General features: G+C 48.5%; 1 protein-coding gene across 3 annotated transcripts in view; it reads left to right on the forward strand.

Annotated features, from left to right (window-relative positions):
• Positions 1–9,361, forward strand: part of LOC144139434 (uncharacterized) — a 61,929-nt gene extending 52,568 nt beyond the window's left edge. For all 3 annotated transcript variants that reach the window (XM_077671775.1, XM_077671768.1, XM_077671783.1), the window contains 2 exons: positions 3,638–3,725; positions 4,407–9,361. The gene's annotated coding sequence lies outside the window, so the exon portion shown is untranslated. The remainder of the gene's footprint in view (positions 1–3,637; positions 3,726–4,406) is intronic.
• Positions 9,362–9,457: the final 96 nt, after the last annotated feature.

Raw genomic sequence — 9,457 nt, forward strand, 5'->3', positions numbered from 1 at the left:
GGCGGTCATGCCACACTATCCATACCTGCCAATCTGGTGACTTGGAAATTCGTAAAACCCGAAAACCCGTGGTCCGGGGGGGGGGGGGGGGGGGGGGGGGGGGGGGGGGGGGGCACTAATTTTTTACAAGTTTAAAAGAATTAACGTTCTGTGCCAAGCGCTCTCACGTTTTCACAACCATAAGTGAAATTTCGGAACAAGTCTTGAAGAGTAATGAGCAACAAGGCAGGAGGAGCAAATTCTGTCGTGTACGGTTTTACAAACACTCGGTGCAGTATTGTCGCGGCTTCGCGTCATTGCACTGCGAAGCACCTACCACGGTCATGCCACAGGTCGTAGTGCATTGGTCGCGGCAGTCATACGAAGAGCGACACGAACATGGAGGTCCTAACCAGCCCCCGAACGACGCGGTCTAAACAGGCTGGTCGAGGTGGAAGCGAATTCCAGACATGGATGTGTAGCCCACCCCGAGAAGGCGACGAAGTCGCAGCTTCTGCTGATGATGATAACAAGAGTACGTATTGCCCTTTCGTGGCGGCGCAAGGTGGCACAGTGTTGTTTTAATGGATATTCCCTTTTTTTTCGAAAATCAAAATATTTTCCGTAAAATTTCGGGCAAGATTCGTAAAATCGTAAGACTGGTCGAAATTCGTACATTTTACGGAAAATTCAGAAGAGTTGGCAGGTATGCACTATCCCACATCATCTGGGCTTGCCCGAAAAACCCCTTTCCTGAAATACCCTCCGAGGAACGGTGCGAGGCCGCGCTGCGCAGCTCGGACCCGGACCTACAGGCCCGCTTGGTCGCCAGGGCTGCCGAGGTCGCTGATCAGTTCACGCTGACAGCCATCAACGTGATCTAACCACCAGCATCGCTTTCATGATGCATAATCGCTGATATTCCTCGAAATAAAGTTTATTTTCTCTCTCTCTCTCTCTCTCTCTCTCTCTCTCTCTCTCTCTCTCTCGCTCGCTCGCTCGCTCGCTCGCTCCTTTAGAGGCTGCCTGGCTTGTGCCTGTATCGTTAGAGGTGTATTCGCACCAGGACAAGGGTTGGCTGATTCGGGACTGTGCCCGCAAGCAGTCGGTGCTTATGGCAACACCACGCCAACGAGAACTTGCCAGCGCGTCAGTGTCAACCTGCACACGTTCTGCGAACTTGCTCGTGGAGCAATAAACGTTACAGTGCACAAATGGTGAATTCAGTACAGAAAACATATCCCAAAAAGAAATAAATCAAACCTGCCGTGGTGGCTCAGTGGCTATGGCACTGCATTGCTGAGCACAAGGACAAAACATATCCAAAAAAAATAAATCAAACCTGCCACGGTGGCTCAGTGGCTATGGCACTGTACTGCTGAGCACAAGGACGCAGGTTCGATTCTTGGCCACGGTGGCCGCTTTTCTGATGGAGGCGAAAAGCAAAAACGCCCACGTGTTCGAGATTTCGGCACGCGTTAAAGATCCCCAGGTGTTAAAAATGAATCCGGAGCCCTCCACTGCGGTGTGCCTCATCGCCTGTGTAGCATCATCGCGTTAAACCCTATCATCAAAACAAATCAACTTAAAAACATGCGCTATTGGGGATTTGAACTGGTAATTGCGAAACAATGGACCTAATGCTCCAGACCACTTAACCACAAACCAGCGCTGTCAGGAATGGAAATATTAAGTACATACTGTATAGCCTATTTACATTTTTACTTAGTTTTATCATTCCAAGCAGCTTAGATAACTGTTTCTTGAATAATGCTCGTGCAGTAAGTGTCCCCCTAATTCCTTCAAATACTTCATCTCTAGTGAATGCATTCCTTAGGCAATCTCATGTGTGTGGTCAGGCTGCTGGGTGCTGTGCTAGTTCACCCAGCACAAAAAGTGCTTCCCGCACCTTGGTTTTACGCTGCACATTCCTTCACTGGCTCTTTTCCTGCCTTCAAGTGGCCTTAGATTTTTCTACTAGCGTACCAGTCAGCGAAGCGTCGCATGTGCGCTTGTGTGGAGCTACTTGGACTTAGAGCTTGATACTGCCTACGAACTAACAAACCAAAGACACATTCTTCCAGGCACAAACGTGTTGTGGCTTAGTTTCAACTGAGTGAATGAATTGCGATGGCCCACTAGTGGCCGGCCGACTAAATGCTGGGCCGACTGATGCCGTCAGGGTCGGCGGGCCGTGCAGTAGCGCAGTCAGGTTTCATTTGTCCTTATAAAGCCTGTTCTACATGGTGCGATTTTCCCTGCGAATTCGCAGATGCGGCGCCGCTCGTGCGGCAAAACGACCTTTTTTCATTGCTGCGGCAAAGGGCCAAATGTTTGGAACGATCGAGCATGCCCCGCGAACGCCGCTCGTGCGGCGTAGAGGGGCCGGACCTGCGGCCAATAGGAACACAACAAGGTGAACGCCACAGCATCACCATCTGCACGCTTAGCAACCAGATGGCGTTGCTTGTATACGCGCGGCTTAAGCGCGAGTGCACCGAAACAAACGCACGCGCGTTGGCAATATGCTGTCGCGCGCTCTTTTCATCGAATACTAAATCGATGTCCGCGCAAGTGGCGGACATCACAGCAGGGAACACGTACAGAATAACTGTAGAAGAACCGGCCGAGGTAAACTGAGGTGTGTTAGGCGCGCACAACAAAAGAACCCAGGGTTGCTTGCTGTGTTTATCTGCTCTGCTATGTGTGCCTATATTGATAAATAATTGGCGATTGTTGTATGACACCGCAAATAAACTCATATTTACTGCAAAACAGTCCGAAACAACTTGCCCAAAAGGTAAAATAAAACCTTTTCTTAAAAAATCGCAACAAGTTTTGCTCGTGACAGACTTAATTAGGTCTGCAAACAATGTGCCCCTGAAATGCGAAAATCGCGACATTCGCAGGCCATGTAGACGACATTTCCAGGCATTGTGAACTTCGCAAGTGCAAATGTTCATTCCACCGAATTCGCAGACGAAAAATGCACCATGTAGAACGGGCTTAACTCTTGTTCAGGTAGTTCAGTGTTGGTAAGGTTGCATTTTGATTGTAGCGCAGTTTGTTTTATTAACAGAAATAAATCAGTATGGAGTGTCGCAGCGCTATACTCGGTGACAACTTAAGAACGGCACCGGAAGTTGCCACTGTGCCTTATCAGCGTAGCCGGATGTTTCTCCGCGCGGCGGAAGTAGGGCGTTACTGGGAATATTTTGAACATGACGTGAGCCGTTCCCGTGATTTTTTGGACTTAATAATACTCCAGTGACGACAAACAAACTGCGTGAGACAAGGCAAACGATATCACGCATTCATAGCAAACCCCTTTCAAAACACGCACGCACTGACGTCACGGGTCCAGCGCTTTGGCGGAGTGATACACTACATGAGGTGGTGCCGTTCTTGAGTTGTAACCGAGTGTAGCACATCATACGTTCACCTTTTCGAACTGCTGACTCATTCGAGCTCAAATTTTGCATGGGGAGGTGACAAGCTTTGTATATTTTTTCTTAAAACAAGATAATAGGTGATAGCACCTAGCTACTTGTTTATTTTTCAATCAAGAAAACTTCTTGTTTGCCACATGTTGCTAAGGGCGGAGTGGCAAAAGTTACTCTGATGGACACGATTTCTCTGATGGATGGTAATCTCGCAGAATTTGCAGGAGCCACCATGGGTACTACAACCGGACGGGTGACTTCATATTTGGCGGTCCGTGGGGGCGACTGGTGTGCATACTAATGGTAAGGGTCGAGTGCTAGAAACCCTCCTGCCCACTTGGTGGTTTAGCAAGTGTTGCTGCACATATTAGGAAGTGATAATGTTGTGGCATGTAGAGAAAGGAGTATTGGCCTGAGTGTAAAAGCAAATTTGGAATTAAATACGCCAAAGCTATGAGCATGAGTAAAAAATTTGTACTTAAAATTTTTTTGCCAGGATCGCCCTCTTGAGTGACTTTTTTTTTTTTTTTTTTCCCTGCAACACAACAATGAGATCTGTAAATGTGACCTCAAGTACAGCACTCTCGCAGGACCTTGCATGGTCTGTGACCATGGCATTGATCTGTTGACAACACCTGCATGCGTAGCATTTGGATTAATCTCCTCAAGAGGCATTCTGTGGAGTCTTGGCAGGAACACCTCCCGGCTCATTCTGTCACCCCTGAAGAAGCTGAACTGGCTCTGAAACTTTGGGTCCCTCTGTTTAGTTGCCACTTTGAGCATCTACTATTTGGCGATACTATGACTTGTTGAGTGTGCATTTATTTGCCGTGTGACTTCTCTTGCGATCCATTCTCCTCCTCCTCCTCTCCCACTTCCTCTTTTTCCCAATGAAAAAGAGGCATAAACTGCTGTTGTAATGATGCAAGACAATCAGAGGAAGGTCCACCTTTTTAAAACACCATCGTTTATTCTATTTTCCAGCAAGGTTTCGTGAGGCCCTTTCTGGAACCATCGGTCGACGTGGTGCTGCTTTTTGACAGACAAGTGTGCCTCTCAAAAGCACCAGAGTGGCAGAAGGCGGCGCCAGGGGAGGTTGGCGGATAACAAAGGGACTTTCGCCTACTTCGAGCCTGGACTGGCAACGACCCGGATCACTACTGCTGTGGCCCATCACTCGCCCTCTGTTTCACTGTAAAGTGCCTTATAACTTGCAAAGGAAGCATGTACACGTGGCCAGTGGCTTGCGTGTGATTTCACGGGTGGCGAGCTCGCTTGAAGAACGTGACCTCGAGGCTGCTCGGTGTGCCAGTGGGCATCCAGAGTGTTTTGCATTGCTTAGACAGAACACGAGTTTTGTAATGTTCAATACGTGAGTGCTGTGCCCCTCCATGCTGCACTTGGACGTTGACTTCAGCCTTCCAATCCAAGGCCATCGCACGTCATCTGGGATTGGCATCGACTCAGCATCTCCTGTTCGCCGGCTACGACCCTGTTCATCCGTGGAGGAGCCGCCAGTGAGAGCCACGGGAAAAGCTTCGCGCAATGCTGACTTGGCTGAGTGGCTCCAATGGGGCAGAATAAATGTTCTCTTGAAATTGAGAAAGGCATCAGGAAACATCCTCATTCCAAGATGCCTTGTGGGTGATCCTGACTCGGCCCGTGGAAGGCCCGTGCTGCCCTTCCACAACGACACGGCCTGTGCTGGATTGCACAATAGGATGGCAACTGTTGAGAAATAAAGATGCGCAGGCAGGGGGCGACAGTAGGAAAAGATGAAGGGGAGGATCGGAGGTGCTGACTGCCTCGCTAGTCGACTCCATCACCATTTTGGAAGCCAGACGCTGGTCTTCTTTCGCCACACATTTTTTGGTGCCGTGAAACCCGGGAAACGAGGCACGAGCGGACCCACGTTGGCTACTGGTTACCTTCTATGCGCATGCAGACGGCGCAGCGGCTCCGAGGCACGCGAGGATTGAATACCTTCGCACTGCTTTATCCCAGAAGTCTTGCCCTCGACCGCCGCCCCTTTCGGCTCGTGCCCAAGCTGCTCTTGTCCCCTAGGTATTCGAAACCCCAGCGTGTTACTTCGCCGACTGGTGCCATAGACGCTCTTCGCATTTGCCGAGATGTCCTGCGAGCGACAGTCTTCACGACCATGACTGTTGCTACCAGACTCCGCAGAAAGGCATAAAGCCTTGCTGCGGAGTCTGGCAGCAATGGCCATAGACCAACACAATCTTCTCGACTTCATCTTGTATGACCAGGTGAGCCTGCACAAACTCGACGCTCAAGTTCAGGAGAACATGAAGGATGAAGAATTTGATGCTGACATTTTGGACGCGGTCGATTACGACGAGCGTATCTGCGCCTTAAGAACGTGCCAAGCCTCATCCACAAGCCCCGTCCCTCAACCTCAGGCGGCCCTATTCACTACCGGCAGCGCAACTTCGATCTGCTCATTTCCCGAGGCCTGATGGACAACGGTCCCATGTGACGTGCCGCCCGTCCTGGCAATGCGATTGCTTAGTTTTTCAATTCGATATTTGCAACAGCACTCCACGCTATCTATGCATAATGTCTAAAAATTTAAAAATGGTTTGTAAAAAGGTAGTGCAGTTCGTACCTTGTGATACTGTGGTAGAAAAAACTTTATTAAAAGGCTGTATCAGCGTTATGTACATTCAAAACCGATTAAAAAGTGCACGTTTCCCCACGAGTCACCAAAAATGTGATTAAGTCCCCTAAGGTGACATGGTAAATGTTGTTCTGCTTCAAATCTGGGTTCTTGTGCTCCAAAATGAGATTTCGCTGCTCCAAAAACTGCTCCCAAATCCGATTCAGCTATTAAGTGCCATAGCCATGCTATTAAGTGACGTCAAGATCACGCCACCGTCTATGTCAGCGACGTGGTGGGCGATGCCACTGTACACACCACTCGTCACCTGTCATCCACTGACCTAACCTTTGGGAAGGACGTTGACGGAGTGAAAGGGAAACCACTTGCCCTCTACCACAGTGATCATAAGGCAATTATTGCAGTGATCACAAAATAAATTATGACATCCGGGATCTTTGAGCAAGTCTCTTTAATTATACAATAATCAACTTACAATAGCCAAATTCAACATGACCGATCCCCACTATAGTTAAAGGAGCCATGAAGAGAAAATGCAAGTTGGTTTTATTCGAAAGATTTCGTGTTTTATAGTACCCCCAGCGCTTGTCCGGATACAAACGATGCTTTATTCACTGATAAATTAAACAATTTAAGTTAATATTTTGATTTTCCCGCTAAATCGTTTGTTTTCGGGGTCTGCAATGACATCACAGGAACCGACCGCTCTGCAGCCTAGAATACCTTCATTCACGCATCCGCCGTACAGGGTAGAGACACGTATACGCTGGCGCCGCCATTTTGGGTCGCTCGCTCACAGCCGAAGCAAGTCATTGTGTCAAAACCGCGCTAGAATTATCGCCGCAACGCGGTTTACTGAAGAAGTATGAATCATATTGTCTGTTTCGCGTTGCTAGGTCTCGTGGGAAACGAAAAGAACAACGCGTTGAGCACTTTGGCCCAATTGCGGCAGCACGGGACCGTTCAAAGGTTGTCTCCACCCTGTACAGCGAGCGGTGTTGGTTTGTTCCACGTTTCTTTACATTACCCGAACCTAGATGGCGCCACCATACCGTGTCAAGCGTTTGGTTTGTTTTTGCCCGTATTTAAACCTGACTTGTTTTTGTTCTGGGAGAAAATATTCGTTCCCTGAAACAGTGCTCGCTCGACAAATCTGGTCACGTAAGACACCGTTGCTTGCGTCAATCGGCCAGTGTCGTCTGAGACAACCCCAAGCCCCGTAGTGCTGTGCAGCTAAACCAAGCATGCTGTGCGCAGTACGAACAGCAGTGCGCATCAGTACTTATATGTTTACATGTGCTTTCGTAACTTCCACTGTTTGTCCCATCATTCTTATTGCTTTGTAAAGAATGTGCCCTAAATTTAAGCGCAGATCGCTCGTTCGGCTAGTTTGTAAGCTCTACCTAATTTGCGTCTGCTTCTGCCGGCCTCCGCCAATCGCAGAGCTGGCTCGAATGACATCATAGATTCTGTTGCGGGAAATGAGCTGGTGGGTCGCATGGCCATTCCGTTTTTTCGTAATTATGTAGCTTATTTGAGCGAAGTTTACGTTAAAAGTGGTGTCAGTATGATTCTAACGAGGCAATCTTTTGAATGAACCAAACTTGTGTTTTTTCTTCATGGCTCCTTTAAACCCCAACTTAGCAAATCCCACCAGAGCGCCAACTTTGCTGAACTTCCCTTTCACAGGGTAGAAGGGATCTGATTTTTGGTCAAGATAACTCTGCAGTGGCTTATACTGTAACATCTCTAATGCAGTGGCTTATACTGTAACATCTCTAAAAATGATTTAAATAAATGCAGACTGAAATCTTTCCTGGCATTGTCTATTAGCTAACCAATGAGCAACAATGTGGGATAAATACATATGACCCACTTTATAATCTCCGAAAGTAAACTGGAGCGACTTATCCATAGCAGTGGTAAAAAAGCTGCAGCGGCCCACTGCCGCGCAGGCTGCCACAGCAGACGAAGCGCTGAGATAAGCACAAGACTTGACTGCAGCACCTGAAGTTCCCGTGACCACCGCACGGACCACCCTCCTCCGCTGGCAGAGATAAGGATCTAACTGAAGGCAGACTTCTGGGCAAGGAAGGGTGGAGGGCAGCAGGGACAAATAATGGGGATAGGGAGCTGCAAAACTGGCCCCTATTTCTGACAGCAAATGTCATCGTTACTGGCCAGATTCCACCCAAGTGGTCATGTTGTCAGGCCTATATTCAGCCTGAGTTACCCACACAAATTTTCGGTGTTAATACCTGGCTGAAATATGAGCGGCCTGCGACGCATGGAACATACTTCAATTTGTCATTTATCGCGCCGAGGGAACAGCATGCAGAACGGCGCACAGTAAATGGACATCGGTGTGACATCGCCCAGAGGTAGCGAAAAGAAGTGACATAGCCATTTGCCTCCAACACTTGTCAGAAACATGCCACGCCTTCAGGCAGCTCAGCCACAGCTCTGGCGGCAGGGTGGCCGAAACAACGCCTCCACCGGCCTCCGCCCTGTTTTGACGTACGCACTAAATGGCAAGGTCATAAAGCACAGAAAACTATGATTTTCGGGCCGTTCAATGTCAGCTGTGTGCCGGCTGTCGCTGCAGTGGATTCACTAGGTCCGCCTTTAGTCAGCTAGAGCCTGGAGCCGAAGTGGTGTCGCAGACGTGTGCTTAACTCGCATCCCGTAGGTTCTGGCTTTGATTCCCATCCAGTCCCGGATTCTCCTAATTTGCATTTCAATGCAATTTTAAGGGCCATTTCGCTGCTACGTATGCAGAATGATGGCTTTTCTGCTAATGGACCATTTAAAGCTTTCACATAAGGAAACTCGATCAAACCAACAAGCATTAATTTCTAATATGTACTAATAAATGGACACAACTGATTGAGCCACACTTTCTTTACAAGTGGTACAGGTCATACAAGTGGTCATGGCCTGTACTGCATCGAATCAGGCTCAATGTGGCCTTTATTAAGCATTTTCCTTTTAAACTGCGACATCCTTTCTCACTCATGCCTGACCTGTGCAGTTTGCGAGGACCTGAGGCACATTCTCTGAGGATGTCCTCGCTACTAACTTGAGCGCACCAACGCTGAGCTTTCTCTGGGCCTGCCCCATGACTGCCTAGATGTCTTCGAGGCACCTCCTTGGGCCGTGGCTTACAACAGGAATGGCATGTCGTGCAACGAAGGCACTCTTAACATTCCTCGGAACACTGGATTTGACAGTGGGCTGTGAACTCTGACAAATGACTCTTTCGCCTGATTGTGTACTTTTCGTGTGCCTGTGTGTATCTTCACCCCCATCTGGTGTAGCAAATCGGGCTGACCTTGCCTGCCCATTAAAGATCTCTCTCTCTCTCTCTCTCTCTATATATATATATATATATATATAT

The sequence above is a fragment of the Haemaphysalis longicornis genome, unplaced genomic scaffold, assembly GCF_048455015.1.
Source record: "Haemaphysalis longicornis isolate Haplotype H1 unplaced genomic scaffold, Haemaphysalis longicornis Haplotype H1 scaffold_1, whole genome shotgun sequence".
Classification (NCBI taxonomy): Eukaryota; Metazoa; Arthropoda; class Arachnida; order Ixodida; family Ixodidae; genus Haemaphysalis; species Haemaphysalis longicornis.